The 23,624-nt window shown below is 48.1% G+C and overlaps 1 protein-coding gene across 16 annotated transcripts in view; it reads right to left on the reverse strand.

Moving 5' to 3' along the window:
- Positions 1-23,624, reverse strand: part of TSPAN9 (tetraspanin 9) — a 199,958-nt gene that overhangs the window by 150,535 nt on the left and 25,799 nt on the right. For 4 of the 16 annotated variants that reach the window (XM_077871452.1, XM_077871451.1, XM_077871450.1 and 1 more), the window contains exons 1-2: positions 9,403-9,557; positions 7,899-7,982 (exon numbers count right to left, since the gene is read on the reverse strand). The exons of 6 other annotated variants lie outside the window; for them this stretch is intronic. The gene's annotated coding sequence lies outside the window, so the exon portion shown is untranslated. Of the gene's footprint in view, positions 1-7,898; positions 7,983-9,402; positions 9,558-23,624 lie in introns of those variants that run through there. 6 more of the 16 variants (XM_077871453.1, XM_077871448.1, XM_077871455.1 and 3 more) reach the window with 2 other exon arrangements.

Genomic DNA, 23,624 nt, shown 5'->3' on the forward strand with positions numbered 1-23,624 from the left:
CAGTCCCCCAGGGACAAATGCTGGTTGATTCCACTGATATGAGGGACCTCAAGGCCTCAAACTCGGAGACAGAAAGAGCAGTGGTTGCCAGCCTAGCGGAGGGGAGTGGGGAGTTGGGGTTCTATGGGCACAGAGTTGCAGTTCAGGAGGATGACAAAGTTCAGGAAACGGATAGTGGTAATGGCTGCACCGTAACGTGAATGTACTTAATGCCACTTGTAAAGGTAAACGGCATGTGCCACCTTGACTGGCCTAGGGCGCCTGGATTAAACATTACTTCCGGGTGTGTCTGGGAGATGGCTCAGATGAGATTCGTACTGGAATTGGTGCAGTCAGTGAAGTAGCCTGGCGGACACCAACCAGTCAGTTGAGGGCCTGAATAGAACAGAAGGTGGATAATGGAGGAATTTGCTCCCTTTTTCCTGCCTCCACTGCTTAAGCTGGGACATTTCTTCTCACCATCCATCCTTGGACTAGAACGTACACCATTGGATCCCCTGGTTCTCAGGCCTTTGGGGTCAGACCAAATTATACCACTAGGGTCCCTGGCTTGCAGATGGCAATGGGGCTTCTCAGCCCCCATAACTACATGAGCTAAAATCCCTCGTGATCGGTCTCCACTTATGTCCTATGTATGTCATATCATCATATGACATCATATGATAAAAGGTGTGTGTGTCTTTGTGTTTCTCTTGTTGGTTCTGTTTCTCTGGAGAACCCTAATACACTACTGAGCTGTACAGTTAAAAATGGTTAAAATGGTAAATGTTATGCATACCTTGGCACAATAAAAAAATTTTCTTAAGCCACCTGGGCGGCTCAGTGGTTGGGCATCTGCCTTTGGCTCAGGTTGTGATCCTGGAGTCCCCCGATAGAGTTCCACATCAGGCTCCCTGCATGGAGCCTGCTTCTCCCTCTGCCTATGTCTCTGCCTCTCTCTCTGTGTTTCTCATGAATAAATAAATAAAATCTTAGAAAGAAAGAAAGAAAGAAAGAAAGAAAGAAAGAAAGAAAGAAAGAAAGAAAGAAAGAAAGAAAGAAAGAAAGAAAAGAAAAGAAAAGAAAAGAAAAGAAAAGAAAAGAAAAGAAAAGAAAAGAAAAGAAAAGAAATTAAATAAATAAAATAAAATAAAATGCTGGTGGTGATAGTGATAGCCTGCTGTTCCTTAAACTTTTTTCTGTCTTTGCTGTAACCAGTGGGAAACCCAGAGTGGCAACCCCAGCAGCCTCGTTGTGGGGTACAGAGATGCTGAATCATTATGAAGCCAGGAAGGATGTGGAAATTCAGTCTTTTATGTTTAAGGCTTTCTTGAAGATGACCTGGAAACAGGCCTTCTGTGTTTTGAAAGTGTATTCCCCACTGAGTGCAAATAGCCAAGAAAGTAGTAGGTGGGATCAGCCTGTTTGTGTTTGCAGGTCCATAAGAAGCCAGCAGAGCCCTAAAAGTAAAACCCAAGGATGAAGAAAGTGGTCAGGGCTCTCTGGATCCCTAAGATAATGAACCATTGAAGCCACCCCATACGGGGTAATAACCTCTCCTCCAAAAATAACAGTATTACTAGTTTAATATTAGTTGTATTTTCATTGATCCCTTACTAAGCATTTTATAAACATTATGTCATTTAATTCCTGTAACATCCCTGTGAGTTTTAGTTATTCCCACTTTATAGAGGAGGAAAGTGAGGCTCCAGAAGTTAGGAGCAGTGCTTATAATCTCTGGGCTAGTGGCCCACGATCTGAATCTCTCTGATTCTAAACCTGTTTTCTTTCTTTTTTTTTTTAAATTTTGTTTATTTATTTGAGAGAGAGAGAGAGAGAGAGAGAAAGTACAAGGAGGGGTGCAGTTGGAGAGGGAGAAGCACACTCCCTGTTGAGCCGGGAGCCTACATGGGGCTTGATCTCAGGACCCTGAGATCATGACCTGAGCTGAAGGCATACACTTAACCAACTAAGCCACCCAGGCGTCCCTAAACCTGTTTTCTTTTTTTTTTTTTTTAATTTTTTATTTATTTATGATAGTCACACACACACACACACAGAGAGAGAGAGAGAGAGAGAGAGAGAAGCAGGCTCCATGCACCGGGAGCCTGACGTGGCATTCGATCCTGGATCTCCAGAATCGCGCCCTGGGCCAAAGGCAGACGCTAAACCGCTGCATCACCCAGGGATCCCCTAAACCTGTTTTCTTAATCACTATGGGATACCAGTTTCCTTGTACACTTGAACATAACACACTCAAAGGAAGTCTCATCGGTGAGAGTGAATATTGCCACAAAGTCCAGTATTTATCCAAATAATATGTGTAGGAGCCTTAAAATGCCAGGTGACATGCTAAGTCATGATCAATATCCTCAAAACACAAACAAAAAGGTTGTTGTTGAGTTTGGATCCCAAATGCTCTCTAGGCTTACTCGGGAGTCAGTTTCAAACTCATCATTAACCACAGAACTGTTAAGACAACAAAGCTTCCCCCACTCCCATCCCTCTATAGTCAAACCAGGCAGGACCGGCATTACCTAACAGGCCATGGCAATGACATCATTTGAAATTGGGCTTTCCAAGGCCATTTAAGGCAGGAGCAGAAAATTCTTCTGACAAAAGCCATTTGAACTACAAAGAAAAAATCAACTGGGATTGCGTGAGTGGATAGAAACTTAAATCAGGGTTTTCTTTTGGAGAGAAGTATACTGTCTATCCTAGAGTATTCGGGAAACATGACCAGTAAAAAACAATGTGTATTTGTAAACATCATTCTTCAATTATAAATTGATGGCCAACTACGGACAAAACTAGAGTGGGGAGACACTGATAAAGAAGAAAGACGGGGGGGAATCCCTGGGTGGCTCAGTGGTTTAGCACCTGCCTTTGGCCCAGGGCACGATCCTGGAGTCCCGGGATCGAGTCCCATGTCGGGCTCTCTGCATGGAGCCTGCTTCTCCCTCCTCCTGTGTCTCTGCCTCTCTCTCTCTCTCTTTCTCTCTATGTCTATCTTGAATAAATAAATAAATAAATCTTTAAAAAAAAAAAAAAAGAAGAAGAAGAAGAAGAAGAAGAAGAAGAAAGAGGGGACTCAAAGGCAGAGGACCCACCTCCCCAAACACATTTAATGCCATGCTTTGGAAAGTGCTGGAGACCTCACTTTGCAGGGCACAGGCATGTACATCCATGCAAGAAGTGGCCTGGATCCTGGGAGATGCTTGAGGTGTTTTTATTCTTGCTGTCATTATTGTATAGTAAAGAAAGTCTAGGGGCACCTAGGTGGCTTAGTCAGTTAAGAGTCCGACTCTTGGTTTCGGCTCAGGTCATGATCTGAGGGTGGGGAGCTGGAGCCCCCAGTTGGGCTCCACGCTCAGTGTGGAGTCTGCTGGAGACTCTCTCTCACCCTCTCCCTCAGCCCTTCCCTTTCAAGCTCTCTCTCTCTCTCTTTCTCCAAAATAAATAAATAAACCCTTAAAAATTTTAAAAACTACATAAGAACAAAAAAAAAGAAAGGAAAAGTCATTAATAATTAGTACCATCATCTGCATTTGGGGTATATTCCCTCTAGTCTTTTCTCTTCATGTTTCTAAAAAATTAGGATTTATAGCACATATCAGTTTTAAATCCTACAGTATTTGCTTGACACTTTCTCATAAGCATCATCTTCTGTCAGATATAAGTTTTGAAGACGACTTTTTTTTAAAGGCTGAACAGAAGGAATCAGATGAACATGTCAAAATTTACATAACTAATCTATTGTTGGACATTTGGAATGTTTCCAATTCTATTGTAAATAATGCTATAATGAAAATACCTCATGCATATGTGGGTACATATATACATATATACACACACATATGTATATATGGTTAGTTCCTCAATACAAATTCCAAAAAACAGAATTATTGAGCCAGAGGGAAGGAATATTTGATATAAATTTCCAATAACTGTACTAAAATTAATACTGAGCAGTGTTGCATTTTTGCAACTCCAGACATAAATGGTCCCATATCTTTATGTTTTCTGCATGGACCAGTCTCGATCATGCTGACAGCTGAGTTAGTCCTGTTAGCCAGGTATTTTCCACTTCTGTTTTAAAGTGTCTCTTTATAAATAAATAAATAAATAAATAAATAAATAAAGAAAGAAAGAAAGAAAGAAAGAAAGAAAGAAAGAAAGAAAGAAAGAAAGAGTGAGTCTCTTTATCCAGGTGCTCATATACCAAATGAAAATGTGGTTCCAAATCACTCTGGCAGCCCCACCTTTAGCACTAGTTATAACATGTCTTGCATCAGAGGTAGGTAATAACATGCCTGTTTCCTTCCCTTTCATGTAAACTTCAAGAACTCAGGGCCTTGGCCCTGCTCATGTTTGCATACTCTCTGCACAGCTTCCTTCAAACCACTTGTCTTCCATCAAGGGTCCTCAAACTGATTTCCATACTCCTCCACACACCCCATGTTCCTCCCCAGGAATTCACAGGACTGAGTATGTCACATATGTCATAGGATTTAGAAGTGAGAAGGATCTGAGATCTTGGGCAAGTTCCTTGCCCTCTTCTGGTACCTCAGACGCCTTGTCTATAAAATGTTGGGTAATGATACATCCCTCAGAGAGCCACAGAAGGACAAAATCTGATAAATTATGGAAAGTGCAGGGCACCTGGCTGGCTCAGTGGTTGAGTGCCTGCCTTTGGCCCAGATCGTGATCCTGGGGTCCTGGGATTGAGTCCCACATCAGGCTCTCTGCAGGGACCCTGCTTCTTCTTCTTCCTATGTCACTGCCTCTCTCTGTGTGTCTCTCATGAATAATTTTTTTTTTAATTATGGAAAGCACTTGTGTGACAGGAACCTCAAAAACACTCAACAATCACTTTTGTTAAAAAGAAAAAAAATGGAATACATGAAAACAAACCCACCAAAAAATTGCTTAATCCTCTACCCACTGGAGGAGATTAAAGAATCATACAGCTGTCTTTCTCATCTGAAGCTCATCCAGGTCCCAAATGCCTGGGTAGAGATTCAGAACCTTCAGGGATTGCACCAAAGCCACTGAACCTCAAACCAAGGGTAAGGGAGGTCTAGCAAAGCTCGCCGTGGCAGGCAGGCAGGCAGGTCAGCGCTGAGCCACCGAAGCTCTGGTCAGCTATGAACAAAGGAGTGAGGACAAGCGACAGGGAAACCAAAAAGCAACCACCTGAAATCACTCCAACCAGAACAGGGCTTTGGGGCACCAAGTGCAAACAGGGAGATGGTTCAAAGTACCTGACTCCTCCCAACTGGGAGCCTGGAAGCAGGTTGACTAGTATAAGCCGCCACTCCCTAGCTGACCCTGGCCAGATCTGCTATTGTTCATTGAGGATGCTGGGAATTGAGTCACCGTGGCATTGTCCAAATGCGCTATCAGGAGGAAACAGCTGGACAGCCCAACACCAAGTGCAGGAAACCCCAACCTCCACCAGGGCTCCCCTCAGAGCCCCCACCCTGCTTGGGAGGCCCAGCATCCTGCTCGCCTAATCCCTCAGAGACCCCTGATCAACCCCAAGGCCTCCACAGTCTGAACAGACCTCTCTGTTTCCTGCCTCCGTTTGCCAGGGACAAAATACACATTCTTTGTGTGTCATTTTGGCAACACTACTAGGGACAGGGAGGTGGGGGGCCCCTGGGTTCAACCTGCCAGTAAACAGAAACCAAGGTGCAATCAAACAGGAAAGGGAGGACACACAATGACACTGAATCAAGTGGAAGAGGACATATGTATGGCAAGGAGAGGGTTTTTCTCAAGACCCAAACATGAGTGAGCGGATGCCACCTCACTGCAACGTTGCACTCCGGTGGGGCTAGAGACACCCCTCTGGAGAGAAGAATTCTTGTCAGCTTCTGTATCTAGAGACTTGACCAGGGTCTCCTGCACTCCCACAGAGGACCCAAAAATCCCTGCTGGGATTTAGAAATAACTCAGAGAAGCAGCTGGATGGCTCACGGTTTAAGGTCAGAAAGAGACGAGTCTGACTCCTGCCTTGAATACTGCATAGCTGTGCAACCTATGTGGTGTGAGTTATATCACATACCTAACCACAGGCAAGTAGAAAACTCAAATTGACGATGCCAGCAGGATTAACAGGCACAGTCCCACCTGGTGTCAACTCGGATGGGGGGGTCACGAAAGCACACACCCCACCTAGACTGGTGGCTGAGACTCAGATCCAGCCAATCGTTGCCACTGACCAGCATGGCCTCCATGTAACCAGACTTTTCATCTCTAAAGAGCTCCCAAATCTCTACTTTTGTGAAACCTCTTCCACGTTTAAATTAAAAACAAAAAACAAAAAACAAGAACACCAACGGGGCCCAAACAAAATACATCTGTGGCCTGGATCTGATTTAGGGCCACTGGACTGAACTGCCACCTCGGCTCCTCAACCCTAGGTTCCTTTTCTTCAAGACGAGGGTAAATACAAGTGCCTGGTGTGGGAAGGGTTCGACAGATAGGCCCATCACACTTCACACTGTGAAATCCACAGAAGTGCTTGACAAGAGTGACTTAACTCAGCCAAGCTAGAAGGGCCTCGAGGAACACCCACCCCAACCTTCTCATTCTATTGAGAGGAAATGTCAGAGAGGGCCTGTGGCTGACCCAAGGTCTGCAAATGAGCCCATGGCAAGAGGGGGGCTGGACCCAGGTCCCGGGACAGTCACCTAAGCTGCACAGGCCCAAGCAGCCCCTCCTAGTTACAGACTCAGTTTACCCCAGATGCCTCCGTACCTGCCCCTCACAAGTGCTGGTCTTGCCAAGAGCTGTGGGCAGCTCCCCCAAGGCCACATCTTTGCCTCACTACCAGAACTCAGCCTCACACCAGACAGGTGACAAGCCTCACCTGCTGTAACCTGACCGATGATGAAACTCAGCAGTGATGCTCCTCCTCCCTCCTCCCCCTGCATCCCAGCATTCCTCAGGCTGGCCCTGTGCCAGGCTCAGTCCTCTGACCTATCCCAACCCAGTACAGCAGGGGGTTGGGGGGTAAAGGAAGACTGGGCATGAAAGAGATGGAGGTGACATCAACAAGCAGAGAGGACAGACAGGGGACAAGGAGCCCTGAAGAAAATGAGGCAGGCCAGCAGGCCAGGAAGTGTGCTTGGGGCCAGATGGCTTGGTACAGCTGGAGGAGAGAGAGTGATTGGAGGGTAGGGGGCCGGGAGAGAGGGCCAGAAAGGATGGTGTGGCTGCTGCTGGGACAAAGGTCCCCAGGCTGAGAGGGCTCTGGACGAGCTCCCTGCTAGGATTCTGCCACACAAAGGTGCTAATTAGGCAGAGGGAAGCCCATCCTGCCAGGCATAACCAGCCGCCTTCCAGAGCCACAGAGCTTGTTCCTGGGGTGAAGGAGCCTGCCAAGGTTGCATCCTGTCCCCAGGCCCCCGGGGGTATCCTGTTCGAACCTGCTCTTACCGGAACACTTTTCACCCTTGGTGTCTCAGAGTAACGGCCCTGGAACATCTCTTGGCCCTTCCACAGCATACATTAGAGCCTGCCAATTAACTCTAGCTGAGAGGCAGACCTTAACCTCCAAGGGGCAACCAGGAAAGTAGAGGAGGAGTTTGGGCTCCGAATCCCCCCACCACGGAGGCTTCTCAGGGTGTAGAACATGGAGGAAAACCAACCCCTCATGTGACAGCAAGGCCCAGAACAGGGAGCGACGTGCCCAAGGTCACAGTATCAGTCGATGCAGACAGACACCTGGCTCTGGAGGCACCAGCTGGCAGGCCTGTGATGACAGGACACCACCGCCGCCCCAGGCCCCCACCTGGGCATCCCACGCTCTCACCCAAAAACACCTCCAGAGCACAGCCAACACTGCTGCAGCACCTCACCGCCCCGTCCCCCTTCTCACACTTCTCACAGAAGCCCAAGGTCACACACACCTTCTAGCACAGGTCTCTCTCGCACGCTGATGGCTCCAATCTCGAGCGGCAGCAGAGAAGTGGGTAGGACGTGTCAGCAGCCACCTGTGGGAAGTTCTCAAGTTAAATATCCCATGGGGCTGGGGTGGGCAGGGATGAAGGAGGAAGAGGGATGATGGAAGAGGGCAAGGCTGAGACCACCAGCAGAAAGCACACACAAACATCACGTGGCTGAGAGAGAGGGCTTCACCACAGTGCTCTGGAGAAACCAGAGAGAGATTTGGAGACTCCAACAGGTTTCATAGGGCTCACAATCAGGCTTCCCCTCCAGGAAGGGACACAGACTCTGGAATCTCCCAGATTGGAGTTTAAATGCTTCTCTGGGGCATCCCACCGTATGACCTCAGGGGGCAGCTAATGAGCCCCTCTGAGTCTGGTTTCCTCATCTTATAAAGGAGTACCTGAGGCATAAAGGGAACGCAATGACTGATGGTTATTCACGTCACTGGGGCTTTCTGCACTAAACTGCCTTCACCCCTTTATGAGCATCCTGAGGGCAAAAGGCATAGGCACTTGTCCAGTTAGGGGTCAGAGGATGAGCTGTGAGAACATTCATCTGTGACTGACTTTCTAAATAACATCTGACCTACCTTTCCTGCAGGTGTTGTAAGCCAAGGGGCCTGGGTGTGCTCACAGTGTCACAAGGAGGGTGCTCAGCATCATGGTCACCCCCCTCCAGACCATGGCCCACGGTTCCTGAGGGCAGGATGACAGTCCCCTGAGCCCTTGGCCCTGTGGCCTCCAGCTCTCCCATATCATCCACCAAAGTCCTGTCTTTATAACCTGTTTGTCTCACTTGATAGATGGTGCCTGGTGCCTCTTCCCCTCTCTGGAGGACAGAGAGAAGTAGAGGGAGGGATAAATGTGTTTCCACAGATTATGGATGAGGAGATGGAGGCAGGGACGTGAAACTGGGGTTCCTGAGCACTCAACCTGAGGTTGGTTCTCATTCGGAGGCTGGGAGCTGTGGAGACACTGGTCTGGAGTGGGAGGGAGGGAACATGAAGAAATCTGAGGGCGAGTGCCACAGGGATGAGCTCACACCAAAGTTTTCCCATATTTGTCAATAAATATACACTAGATATCTTTGTTCCATTAAGAAAAAAGAGGGATCAGATAATCCAATAGGAAAGATAGAAATCATCCTTACCATCTTCCTCACCACCGCTAACAGCTACACAGCTTCCCGTGGGCCAGGCAGGTTCTAGATGCTTCACACATATTAACTCACTTAATATATTGTCACAATGACCTTGTGAAACAGATCCTTCACTATCTCCATTTCACAAGTGAGAAAGGGTCTTAAAGAACTTGTCCAGGGCCATTGCAGGGAGCAGCCGGGCTGAGATCTGAACCAGGAAATCAGATTCCCTACGCTGCCTCTCACCTCCAGGTCTCCCCTCACCTCCTAAGCCCCCCAGGTGACAGCTTGGAGGCAAGCTCTCAGGCCCCGAGGTTCCAGTACCTGCAGCAACTGCCTCCCAAAGTGCTCCTTCAACTGGGGGAGCCGGACTCAGATCTGCCAGATGGACTCCACACAGATGTTTCTTCTGGTCCCTGGCCTCGGCCTTTTGCCTTCACCTCTAGGCAGAGAGGAAGTAAGGAGGCAGGGGCCAGAATTTACCATGATCTTCTGTTCCTGCTGACTCAGAATCCCAGAACAGATGGACAGGGGAATTTCTGAATGAGTAACTAACCACAGAAGAATAAAGTTATGTAAATCAGCCTACAGCCCAGGAGAAAACTAGGCATGGGCTTTTGAAAATTCAGGCAAAGGAAGTGGGAAAGGCTCAAAATGTGTGTTCCGTCACTGTCTGCCTCGGGGCAGAGCCAGGCCTGTTGTGGGTTTCTAGACTACTCCTGATTACAAAGCTAGAGGTTTTTACCCCACGGGCAGCAGCAGAGGAACTGCTAAACACATTTGTATTTCTCCCACCAAAAGAAGAGGGAGGCCCTAGGACACAAAAATCAGACAAATGATGGAGCTCTGAGTCCTCTCCCTTCCTCATGTTGTTTTTGCTAAAGTGCTTTTATTAACAGGCTGCTTGTCACCATTTCCCTCCAGCAGCTTCTAAAACTGAGCCCAAGAAATGTATCAACAGCTCTGCCCCAGCAGGACAGGAGGTAATGGTGGGGAACACTCAAACTCTCCATTACAAACCCTTTCAGCAGAGGGGGCTGCCCCTGCAACGCCCAGGAGGGAGCTAGATGATCAGGGCGGTCTGTGCTGCCCTGCCTAGACTGAGCTTGGAGAGCAAGAGGGAGAGAATGGGGCAGCGCCAGTGGCCCAGCGGTTTGGCGCCGCCTTCAGCCCGGGGTGTGATCCAGGAGACCCGGGATCGAGTCCCGGGTCAGGCTCCCTGCATGGAGCCTGCTTCTCTCCCTCTCCATCTCCCTCTGCCTATGTGTGTGTCTCTCTCTCTGTCATGAATAAATATATAAAATCTTTTTTTTTCTTTAAAAAAAGAGGGGGAGAATGGATAAGCTTTAGCTGGAATTTTATTTTTTCCATAATCTTGAATGAAGTTATCTTTCCTTCTTGAGCACTTTCTTCCATAAAACCGTCCTGCTGGTAAAGGTGAAGATTTGTCACCGTCGTAGGCTTACAACTCATTCTGGCACTTGGTCTGCATTCATTTCCAATGGGGAAGGCTCAGGCTGGGTCCAGGAAGCCACAAACAAGCTGGAGTGCATCCAAAGGCAGCCACTGGGGCAGCAGGGTCTCCAAATGAAGTTATCTGAGAGACAGCTGGTGGAGCTGGAGAAGAGATTGGGTGGCAGGGTGGGGGTGGGGGGTTGTCAAAGACTCCCAGGTTGTCATGTGGACAAGGAAGCAGCCTCTCTCTCTCTCTCTCTCTGTCTCAGCTGGCAGAGACAAGGCCAAAGGAGAGGCAGACCTGAAAACCAGGGCTGCCCAGCAATCAGAGGGAGTGCTCGTCACTGGGAACATCCAAGCAGAAGCTAGCTACTAGCTACTGGGCTGCAATCCAATGCAAGCCATGCGTGAGAAGGGGAAACCCTGAGGACCCCTCCTCCTCTGAGGATCTATCTCTCCTTTATGACAGTTCCACACAGTGAGGAGTGGGGTGACCTCAGGAATACAGGGTCTGTTGACTGGTTTTGTACTATTCTCATGTATGCTCAGCACTTCACACATGACCTTGCCATAACCGTGTAAAGGAACGTACTATGCCTGCCACACAGGAGGTGCCCATAAGAGATCTGCTGAATGAGAGGTGAATGTGTAAATGGATCCCTTTTACCAAGGACAAAACTGAGGCCTGCAGAGACTAAGTGCCTTGCCAATGTCAAGTATCTGAGCAGCAGCACAGTTGGGCTGTGCCCTGCATTCTGAGCCCCAGGGCCTGTGTCCTGATTCACTGCAGTGCTCGCTACGGCATCTGCCTTCAGAGACCTGTTAGAGTCCACGGGCCATGACCAAATGTAACCAGCACATCACTAACTGGCAAGTTCTGCTTTCCAAATATGTTCCAAGAAGCAGGCATTGCTCTTATACAAGAAAATAACAAAATTTATCCAGATGTCCAGATCAGCCCACCATCCCACAACCAAAGCTGTGGCCACTGAAGAACCAAGTGGCCAATCAAAAAGACAAGCAGTAGAAGAGTCAGTCAAAAGATTAAAATAGGGATCCCTGGGTGGCGCAGCGGTTTGGCGCCTGCCTTTGGCCCAGGGCGCGATCCTGGAGATCCGGGATCGAATCCCACGTCAGGCTCCCGGTGCATGGAGCCTGCTTCTCCCTCTGCCTGTGTCTCTGCCTCTCTCTCTCTCTCACTGTGTGCCTATCATGAATAAAAAAAAAAAAAAAAAAAAAAAATTTAAAAAAAAAAAGATTAAAATGAATTAGTCGTCTGTGAAGCTGTAGGGAAACTGGAACCCTTACACGCTGCTGGTTGGGGTGGAAGATAGTACAGCTGCTTTGGAGAACAGTCTGGTAGCTCCTTAAGAGGCTCAACACACAGTTACCATACCACCCAGCAATTCCCCTTCTAGGTATTTGTCCAAGAGAAATAAAGACACACGTTCACAGAAAAAATTGGGCATGGAAGCACCTCGGTGGCTCAGTCGGTTAAGCATCTGCCTTCGGCTCAGATCATGATCCCAGAGTCCTGGGATAAAGCCCTGTGTCAGGCTCCCTGTTCAGTGGGGAATCTGCTTCTCCCTCTCCCTTTGCCCCTCCCCTTGCTTCTACTTTGTCTCTCAAATAAAATCTTTTTTTTTTTTTTAATTGTGCATGGATGTTCAGAGCAGCATTGGCCATAACAATCTAAAGGTGGAAACAACTCAAATGCCTATCAACTGAGGAATGAATATGGACAAACAAAATGTGGTATGTCCATGCAATGCACTATTGTTTGGACTTAAAAGGAAATTCTTTTTTTTTTTTTTTAAGATTTTATTCATAGGGAAAGGGAGAAGCAGACTCCCTGCTGAGCCAAGAATCCTGGGATCATGACTCAAGCTAAAGGCTAACATTTAACCAACTGAGCTACCCAGGTACCCCTTAAAAGGAAATTCTAACACAGGCTACAACGAGGGTGAACCTTGAGAATATCATGCCAAGGTCAAAACCATAGGTAAAAGACCACCTATAATATGATTTCATTTATATGAAATGTCCAGACTAGGCCAATCTATATAGGCAAAAAGTATGTTCGTAGGGTCGTTTGGGGGGATGGGCATGACTGTCAATGGGCAGAGGTTTCTTTCACAGGGGATGAAATGTTCTCAAATTGATAGTAAGGAGAGTCACACAGCTGAGAGTATGCTAAAAACCAGTGAATTGTTCACTTTAAATGGGTGGATTTTATGGTATGTAAATTATACCTTAATAATAAAGTGGTTTTTAAAAGAAGAATCAGTTGGCCATCTTCTTCAATTTTAACAGTTAAAGGGAGTCTGATAAGGGATAGAGATTAAGGAGTAAATCAAGGGAAGGCAGCAGCTCATGAACTCATTGCCTCTTACCATGTCCAAGATGTTGTTTATTTGTTCAACAAATACTTATGAGAACCTACTGTAAGTCATGCACTACGCTACATCAGAGGTCAATAAATGACAGGCTGCTGGCCAAATCCAGCCCACTGCCTATACAGCCTGCAAACTAAAAGTGGTTTTTCCATTTTTATGAGGTTGGAAAAAATCAAAAGCAGAATAATATTTCACGACACGTGGAAATTATATGAAATTCCAATTTTGCTGTCCATAAATAAATTTTATTGGAACCCAGCCACACTCATTCACCTACACATTGTCGATGGCCACTTCTGTGCTGCAAGGGCAGAGCCGAGTAGCTACAACAGAGACTGGACAGTGGGCAAAGCTTAAAATATTTATAATCATGTCCCTTATAGGCAAAATGTCCCAACTCCTATGCTAGAGCCTACAGACACAGTAGAGGAAGAGGGATGAGCCACAGCAGCCCAGGACTCTGTCTCCTGGAGTTTATGGTCCAAGGAGAAAGACATTCAAGTCTGAAGACCACACGGGTGAATGTACAGTTATAAATGGAGAGAAAAGTTCTGAAGGAAAGAACCCACAGACCAATGAGCACACAAAACAAAGGCACTGACCCTGGCCAGGGATCAGAGAAGGCCTTGTGGGCAGACTTAACTGACACCTGAAGGAACATATGGGAGTCACATGTGCAGAGGCCCTGGGGAAAGGGAGCATGTGTGCAGCCTGGAGAAGAGCTCGAAGGCCACCAGGCCTGCAGTACAGAGTAGAAGGCGTGTCTTTAGGGGTCAGTGATGCTCCCAAGTCTGTGCTCCCCTGGACACTGTGGGAAGGGGGCTGAGAGCCACTTAAGAGTGGCAACTGGGTACAATCCCTGTGCTCGATGATCTAAGTAGACACAGGTGGGAGTCCTCATCAACAGAAAAAAATATTTCTTGATCATCTAACAAAGTACCCCTCACTTTCTTTATCCAGCACCATATAGGACACCAAACAGGAAAAAGAGGCAATCTGAGACTTCAAAGGAGGACACATGTAGTTGAAGAAACAAGCCCCAAGTCCTTGGCTTGGCTCCTCATCGTTGTGCTCACCCGATGCCCAGAATGTGCTTCTCCAGAGACCACAGAGGACTGCTCTCTTGATTCCCTAAGGTCCCTAGATCCCTGGATGAGAGGCTCTTTCTGCCACCTTACTCAAAACAACTCTGCCCTGCTGCCCTCCCACAGGCCCCATGTCCTCCCTAGGCCCTAGGCCTGAGCCTGCTTTGTTTGCACCACCACACTCGACTCTGCCTGTAATGCAAGTATCTGTTCATTGAGCCACCCTGCCGAGAGAAGACAAGCTTTATGAGGACAGGAACTTTGTTTTTCCCCTACTCTGTTCCCAATACCAAGACCTGACATGGAGTCAGCTCTCTAATTAATATTTATGGAATAAGTGCAAACACAAACACTTAAACACTAAAGGGTAAATGCCCTTGACCAGTGACCTTTGGCAAGTTACTTCTTTATGGCTCCATCTCCATATTAGAAAAATAAAAATAAGGGGTGCCTGGGTGGTTCAATCAGTTAAGCATCTGCCTTCAGCTCAGGTCATGATCTCAGGGTCCTGGGATGGAGCCCCAGGACCCCCAACCCCTGCTCAGTGGGGAGTCTGATTCCCCTCTGCTTCTCCCTCCCTCTCCACTCATGTTCTCTCTCTCTCTCTCTAATAAATAAAACCTTAGGAAAAGAAAAGAAAAAGAACATAAATACCTACTCGGTAAGTAAGTAAGGTAATGCACATAAATGTTGATCACGACTTGTCATTGTCACCCTGCGTCACGGGTATATTTTGTGTCACATGTTCACAGAGGCATTTTAAATATGTATCCTATTTCATTCTCATGTAAACTCCCATGAGATAGATTTCATTACCAATTCCCTTTGGGAAGAGGGGGAAATTGAAGCTCAGGGATACCAGGTAAACTGTCCAAGGTCACACGGTGAGTAAGCAACAGAATTAACATTCACACTGGCACCATCCGGCTTCAAGGTCTGTGCTCTTTCTTTCTGCCCAGCTGCAAACTCAAACAGCCAAAGGCTGCTGCGGACAGGGAGTCAGGCTTATCCTGGAGCATGAGGACTGTTCATGAAGGAGGTGAGCTCAGATTCTGTTCTGAAGGACTGAAGGGATTCAGATGTCAGATGAGCACAAGGGCAGACAAAAGGCATTCTACGTCCAAAAAAAAAAAAAAAAAGGAGGTGGGAGCAGTTCTTTCCCATTAGAGACCTATGCTGTCACAATACGAGCAAGAGAGGACAGTGGTGGAATCACAGGCCTAGCACTTGGGAACCTTGGATGCGTCCTGTCTAGCCACTGGCTTTATAGAGCAAGATACCAATGTCCAAGGAGGTAGAGTCCTTGAAAGGCTGCAAAAGCCACAGATTGTACCCCTGCCCCTATGCACTCAGGATCATCTTCTAAACGAGATGCATTCTTATTCTTCTTCATTTAATTACTTTTCAAAAACTATAGGAGTAATGCATGCTTGCCGCAGCCAGAGAAAATAAACCAAGATGAGGGAAAAGCCCACCATGTCCCACCACTAGCCATAAACTCTGTTAAACAGTTTTATATTTAACAGGTGTGGAGTTACATCAAGCGGCTGGCATTATCAGAACAGTTCGGACCCGGGGTAAATTGTAGTTTTGTTTCCGTTTTTATGTCCAAGTCTCTTTGCAATTCGTTTATTTGTTCCCTCACTCACTCGGCCAGTGACTACCGAGCTCTCATGTGTAACGCACACAGCTCCAGGTACCAGGGACTCTGCCAGGAGCAGATATAATAAAATGGTCCATCATTCCTTTCCCACAAACGCTGAAGAAACACCAGTGTGTGAAAAACAACATATAAGGGCAACTAACCATATCAACTCTGCTGTGGCTTAACCTCTCAGGAAGAATTCGTGCGCTTACCTGTGCTGCCCCCCGAACTTCACTAAAACAAGAATGAAGAGACTTTTGAAGGCATAAACCCACAATCTCAAAGACAGCAGAAGGAGAGATGATAGCCATAGCCACACAATTAGAGAGACTGGAGGGCACAAGGACAAATGCTAATTCACTTAGGAGACTTGGGAGCACTGAATCCTAAAGCACCGGCATCCCAGGAGGCATGGGGACTGACAGCACCACGGAGGCCTGATTATAAGTGTGCCTGAGAAAGAGTCCCAAGCCCCTAACCTCCTCCCCAACTTCTCTCAGGCAGGCCAGTGTCCCACCCCATCCCAGGGGTTTATTCTTTGGAGAGGACAAAGTGGAAGATGTGCGGACTGGGGAAGCAACAGAGGGAAGTGCTGAACACCACGCTGGAAACAGCTAAGTTGACGTACAGAAGACTGAAATCCCTGCCCTCTCCCCATTAGGCTCCTGAGCACAGGGGGTCAGACTTAGACTTTCCAGGCAGACTAGCAGAAGAGTCTCCTCTAGGAAATCTGGATAGCTAAGAGAAATCCCTAAGATACTTACCAGGTTCTAAGTGAAACAGGCCTGCCAGGTCACCCTACATGAGGCCCAGAATCCACAAGAGCCCCCCACATAAAAACACACAGACCGTAATGCCCCACACAGATATATACAGCCCACCAAGGGTCCCTGGACCTCTGGAGAAAGCCGGTCCCAGGGAAGACAAAGGAAAAGTGCACACGCACATGCACACACGCACGCGTGCATGCGCGTCACACACACACACACACACACACACACACACACACACACACACCTTCCAGGCAATGGTAAGGAAAAATCCTTCCCTTTAAAATATAACTATCATGATTAGCATCAGAGAAATGAGAGGTGATACTGCATCCATAAAACCAAAACAGGCTGCTATTTTTAAAAAAAGATGTATCTAGAAAACAGAACTCTTACAAATGAAAAATATGCTAATTAACATGAAAACCCAATACAAGCCCAGATGATAAAGCTGAAGAAATCTGCCAGAAAGGGGTGAGAAGAGGAGAGAGGAAGAGAATAAATCACAGGACCAATCTGGGAGATTCAGTGTCCAAATTCTAGGAGCTCCAGAGGAAAGAAGAAAGAAAAACAGCAGAAGGAAATCATCAATGAAGTAATTCCAGAAAGTTTCCCAGAACTGAACAATGTGTTTCAAGACAGAGAGGTCCGTCCCCGAGTGCCCTGGATGGACATGTACCTATAATAAAGCTATGTCTCTTGTGAAGTTCCATAGCTCCAAAGACTTTCACACAGGACACTGGCAACTCCAGAGAGAAAAATCCTTTGTTATCCACAAAGGATCAAAATGGGAATGGCATTGGGGCACCTGGGTGGTTCAGCTGACTGAGCAACCAACTCTTGGTTTCCCCTCAGGTCATGATCTCAGGGTGGTGAGATCAAGCTCTGTGTTGGGCTCTGCACTCACAGTCTGCTTGAGATTCTCTCTCTCTCTCTCTCTCTGAGTCTTCCCCTCCCCTGCTCACATGTACACATGCTCTCTCTCTTTCTAAAATAAATAAAATATTTATTTAAAAATTGGGAATGGGGATGCCTGGGTGGCTTAGTGGTTGAGCATCTGCCTTTGGCTCATGGCCTGATCCCAGGGTCCAGAGATTGAGTCCCACATCGCGCTCCCCGCACGGAGCCTGCTTCTACCTCTACCTACATCTCTGCCTCTCTCTCTCTCTCTCTCTGTCTCTGTCTATGAATAAATAAAATCTTTTTTAAAAAATGGGAATGGCATTAGACTTCTGGACAGTAATCCTGGAACTGAAAAGAAAATTAAGCAATATTCTGAATACATACAAAAAAAATCCCAAACCAAATGGCAATAGGGTGTGAGTACAGAATGAAAGCCTTTTCAGATCTGTAAGGCCAACATTTACAGAGCACCTTTCAGGTGGCCCATTGCATTTCCTGCATAAAGGGCAAATTTCTCACTGCCTATCCCACGAGGCTCTAAGCTAGAGACTCCTCTGGAAAGCTTCAGCACAAGTAGTTACATAGGAAAGGGGGAAGAGCAAAGGACACTTAGTGGAAGCCCGGGACAATGACAATGGATCCTTAAGACTAAGTTAAGGAGGATGTACAGCACAGTGCTGTTCCAGGCAGCAGGAATGCATGCAAAGCCTTGGGGCCCTGTCACCAACCATCAATTTGCTGAGCACCAACAATGGTCCTAGCCAACAGGGGAGACTCAAGTCAGGAACAAATGAACCCACACCCAAATAGCATTAGTGGTATTACCAGGTATTTGGGTTTGTTTTAATCCTCTTTTCTGGAACAAAGTGATATACAAATTAATAAAATATAACCAATCTAAGCATGAAGAATAAGGACATGGAGGCAGGAGGCTGGCTCTGAGTATGATCAAAGAATCCCTGGAGCATCCAGTAGCCTGACAGGGCACAGATCACCATGAAGCCAGTGCCATGACAGGAAGGGGAAGCCAGACCCAACAACAAGCAGGCAAAGGCCCTGGATGAAGGGTACTCGGCATCTAGGTCCCAGGCGGGGGCAGGGAGGGTCTCTATACTTGGGCTGTCTCTCCTCACCCCCACCTTAGACTGGCAGAGCTTTTAGGCTCAGAAAGATCCCGGAGCCAGGTGACTAGAAAGATGGCCAGAGTCAACCAATTGGTCAGCCAAACCGGCTGGGAAGGCAAGTCAAATTTCCAGGCCACCTCCCACCTTTTACAGACTTGCCTGGCCTCCCAGGGTCTTCATACAGATTCTTACTTGCTGGATGGAGAGGGCAGGAGGACCCCCACCAGAGCCCAGTAATCTCTGTCCCACCCTTCCCTCACTCTGACTCAAATGGATAAGGGCAGCTTTCTAGATAGAGCCCCCACACTTGGAGCCCCCCACACACAGGAGGCGGCAGGAGGCGGCTGCTGGCTCGAGTCTCATTGGATTCCCACAGCCCCGTGACGATGTCATGTTCCACAGGGATGGCATGTCAGCCGCAGTGAGATTTCTGAAATAGAAACAAAGTCAGGGGCCTGTTTGCTTTGCATCTGTGGCTGGTAACCCTCTGGGATCTGAGCAGCCAAGAAGGAGCCATTCCTTCCCAAAATGGCCCTTTTCTACCCTGCAGAACAATGCGCCCTCCTCCCGGGGGGCCCACAGAGGTCTGGCGCTGCGGGTGGTACGTATCCAAGGTTGTGGGGAGCGCGTCCAGCTCCAGCACAGGCTGACACGGTGCTGCCTCCTCCAGTGCTTTCCCTCTTTTTAAGAATCTCCTTCAATTGGCACCGCCAGGGCCACATCGGCACTAGGTAAGAGCAAGAGTCCCAGCTCAGCCCCACCTCCCACAGACTCAGACACCAGAGCACATGGTGGTGCAACCCCCAAGCCCCAGTTTCTCACCTCAGCTCAGCTCTTTCCTCCCTGCCCCACTTCAGGCAAGCTGCACCCAAGCCTGGGCCCGGATCTCTGGCTTCCCTCCCTCACTCCACCCCAGCCTCACTCCCTGACCCCAACTTTCCACCCTGCAGCACATTTTTTTGTTTTTATTAAGTAAACTCAACCCCCAACATGGGGCTCAAACTCACATGCCCAAGATCAAGAGTCCCATGCGCTATGTATGGACTGAGCCAGCCAGGCGCCCTAGCCCTTTAAAAACAAAAAGACAAAAAAACAAAAAAAAAAAAGGAAAAATCTTCCCACTTCCTTAGGGAGCAATAAATAAGAGGATTATGGAAGTGACATTTTGAAAGAGATCTAAACTACTTGGAAGAAAAGGGAGAGATAAAACACAGGGTACTCTGGCCCAGACTTCACTCAGAAGGAAAGGGAGACTCTGGCTCCAGGAAGGGGAAGACTATCTGCAGCGGCCTCCTGCCTACCTGCCTCCGGGCGCTGAGCTTCCTCCCTCCCTCCTACCCCAGTGATCAGTAGCAAAAAAATCCAGGTCTCTAAGTACAGGGTTTGTCTAATATGCCATACACAAAGACACATGGCCCTCTTGGGCCCTGATAGACTACAGACAGGCACAAATTCCACTCCCCAGGCTGCCTTCCCTCATCTGGAAGCAATTCGCCCCGGCCTCCACCCGACAAGAGCTGAAGGAGAGAGCCTGCCCCTCACCCCTCCTCGGGGGGCCCACTAAACACCTGAGAGGAACCGAAGAACAGGCACAGGGTCAGCCTGACTACCACACCCAGACATTTGTTCACTGCCATCCTAAACAATCCATCCTTTTGCCACTGAAAACTAGACAATGGTCAAGTACACAAACTTTGGGATCAAATGGTCCTAAACTGACAGCCAGCTCTACCAGCTGAGTCTGAGTTTCCTCCCAAGGAAAATTGAAATAGAGTTGTCGGGAAGATAGAATGCCACCGTGCCTGGCACTCAAATAAGCACTTGTTATTCCTGTTACTGCTGCTACTGCATACTCTCAGTCAATTCTCTACATAACAGCCAGTGAGCCTTTTGAAATATAAGGCAGGTCTGTCTCTCCTTGACCAAACTCCCCCATTGGCTCCCACCTCAGCACCGTACAAGCCAAAGTCCTCAAAAAGCCTTTCAAGGCCCTATGTGATCTGAGTACCATGACCTTTCCCTTGCTCACTTTGCTCTGACCGAACAAGCCTCACACACTCCTACCTCAGGGCCTTTACACATCCTATTCCCTCTGCTATGGGATGAACCTCCCCCAGACATCTTCAGGATGGGCTCCATCACCTTCTTCCATCACTGCTAAAATTCACCTCCTCGATAAGGCCTAAGTACACTGTTTAAGCCATAATCCCTGACTTGCCCTATTTGACCACCTCCTCTATTTCATTCTTCTCCATAGCATTTGTCACCACTCAAGATAATACAGAGCTTAAATTATTTGTGTATTTTCTATTTCCCCTACCAAAATATAAGCTCTTGAGGACAGGGATTTTACTTCACTTCTGTATCCATCCCCAGGGCCAGAAAAAGGAGCCCCTCAAACATTCATGGGATGAAAGAGTTTCAGAACACTCAAGGTGAGCTAAGCCGAGGCCAGGATCAGAATCACAGGTCCTCAGCCCCCACTTAGAAGCTGGAAGACCTCTGAGGCTCAGTGGCCTCCCCAAAAAAAAAAAAAAAAAAAAAAATAGTCCTCATTCTAGCCACTCCTCAAGGTCATTGTGGGCAGTGGGCAGGGGGGAATGACCTCCTCGATATGATGGGCAGGGGATAATGCCTGGGAATATGCTTTGATGCTTTCACAGTGGGGCACCCTACAGAAACAGAAGACCCCAAAACGTTCCTCCAGTGGCATCCCCCAGGCCAACTCTCAGTGCCAGGGTGGGGGCCCTGAGAGCTCAGAGGAGATGGGCACAGGGAGGGAGGCACATACACACAGTTCCTGCCTTGATGAACCGGCTAAGTCAGGCGTGAGGTATTCAGAGAGGTGGGCACAGCAGGTACTATTCTCCACCAAACCCCTGGTGCCCAGGACCTGCTTACAGATGACCAACAAATCCCATACTGATAACCACAGAGAGAACAGAAAGATCGCCACTATAAACACCCTGAATAAAGTATTTGTTGACCTAAGACCCTGTGCAGACAACAGCTACCATGCACAACACTGACAAAAATAGTGAATATATTTTTCTTATCTTCAAATCAAGGGTGAACAAGTTTAGGAAACCTTTTTCAGTGAGTGCATTTCAAGAATTAGGCCCAAATACTACCCATCATGACCGACCGCACTCTGTCAATATTAGCTGTAATTATATCATTGTTTTTATTGTTGTGTTGGCAGCCCTCCAACGGAGCAAGCAGGCAGCTGGGAGACAAAACACTTCAGTTTCCCACCTAACAGTGAGGCGCCTGGGCACGCTCCTTCCCCGCTGCAGGTCTTCCTCACCCGTGAAATGGTACAGGACAGGCTGAGGGCAGCATGGGCCTGGCCACACAAACGCTGGGTCTCCTGCCTCTGGGATGCTTTCATTCGGTCGTCAAATGTCTACCAAGGGCCTACGTTGTGCCGGTTGCTGGCTCTATACTGGATGTGCCTAACAAACACGGAGAGCAATGCGCCTTCTCTGCTGGGGCTCCCTTTCCAGTAGGGGTGCTGGCTGATGAGCCCAAATGCAGCTGGGCTCCAGCCCTCCAGGGAGGTCAGTTTCCAGATTATACTCCCTTTGTTCCTAGGGAGGAAGGACTCTCCCTTTGCAAGAGGTGCTGTGCGTCTACTGAGGAAGAGGGTAAGCCCATACTGTCCAGGACTGTGAAAGCTGCTCTGGGAGCAGGAGCCTCAAACATTTGTCCTTCAAATGAGCCCATCCCCCAGCTTCCTGGTGGAGCTGCTGTTCTTCCCATTTGCAGAGGAAAAGACAAGGCTCCTCCATGTCAAACTTGTCTGACCAAAGACCAGAGAACCCAAGTCCAAATTCAAGAGTGCTTCTCACGTCCATGACCAGGTATGGCTCAGTAAGCTGAAGGAAGAGGAGCAGCACACCAAGAGAGGCCCTCAGGAGCTCATGGCCACTTGGGGTCAGGCCAGGGTTCTCAACCGCCAGGAAGATTCCTCATTTCAGGCCCACTTCCTGGAAAGTCCTTCCCCCAGAGCCTACCCAGCTGTGACTAACCCCACCCTCCACCCCCGGGCACAGCTGAGTGCTGCAGAAACAATGAGGGGCCCAGGGAGGCACCCCAGATTCCCTAGCACACCCCCCAAGATGTATGAGTTAGCTGATAGAGGCTCCTTCCACGGAGTGGTAGGGCAACAGCTTCAGGGAAGCAGGAGATGGGGCCCTTGGCCTCTGGGCTCTTCTGAATCGCACACACACACACACACACACACACACACACATACACACTCTTTCCTCCAGCCACTGAGCTGCAGACGTATCCTTCCTTCTTGGGCTGGAATCTTATTTGGAGCTCCCTAAAGGCCACCTTAAAAATGAGAAAAGGCAGGTGCTTGAAAACTCTCTTGAGAAATCTGCCAATACCACTACTAAACGGGCCTCTATAGTGTGCCAGGTATCATCCTCACCCCAGTGAGGTGACACCTCCCTGGGAGCTCTCTGTCCAGGGAGGAGAGGAGGCCCCACACAGGAAGAGACACAGTCTCAGAGAGGCAAGTCAATGAACAGGTCAAGAGTGGCAGTGTCTGTTCACAGCGATACTCATGAGCCTTGAGAGTGGCTGCAGCAAGGCTGCCAGACTTCGCTGGGTAGGCAGGTGGGAAAACAGTGGGCTAACCAGAATCATCCACTGTCTCAAAGGCACTGTGTATCCACACACAGAAGACAATGGGACAAGGCACGGACATAAGGAACCAGCCCAGATCCATGGTGTACCAGGCAGGCTGAAATCAAAATGATGGACATGAGCATAGACGCTGAGCAGCTGGTCTGCAAGGCCACCAGAAGGAGTCCACTTTAGGCAAGGATGAAAGAGTGGGAGGGGTTTTGTCAAACAGTATGAAAGGAGCATTCATTCAGGTGTGGGGGTGGGGGGGGTACTGGGAGTTGCAAGGAGGGATGAGTCATGGGGTTCAAAGGGAGAAGATTTAGAATCATTGAGTAGAGAAGTATCTCAGAGATGATCTCACACAATAGAGAAGTATCTCAGAGATGATCTCACACAACATTGTATCTAACCTTACAATCCCAAACACAAACCCTCTGATTAATAAACATCAGTTTTTGCTTAAACCTCACAAGCGATGAAGAACTCACCACCTTCCAAGACAGCCCATTCGTCAGCTAGATAGCTCT

This window comes from Canis aureus, chromosome 25, assembly GCF_053574225.1.
Source record: "Canis aureus isolate CA01 chromosome 25, VMU_Caureus_v.1.0, whole genome shotgun sequence".
NCBI classification, from domain to species: domain Eukaryota; kingdom Metazoa; phylum Chordata; class Mammalia; order Carnivora; family Canidae; genus Canis; species Canis aureus.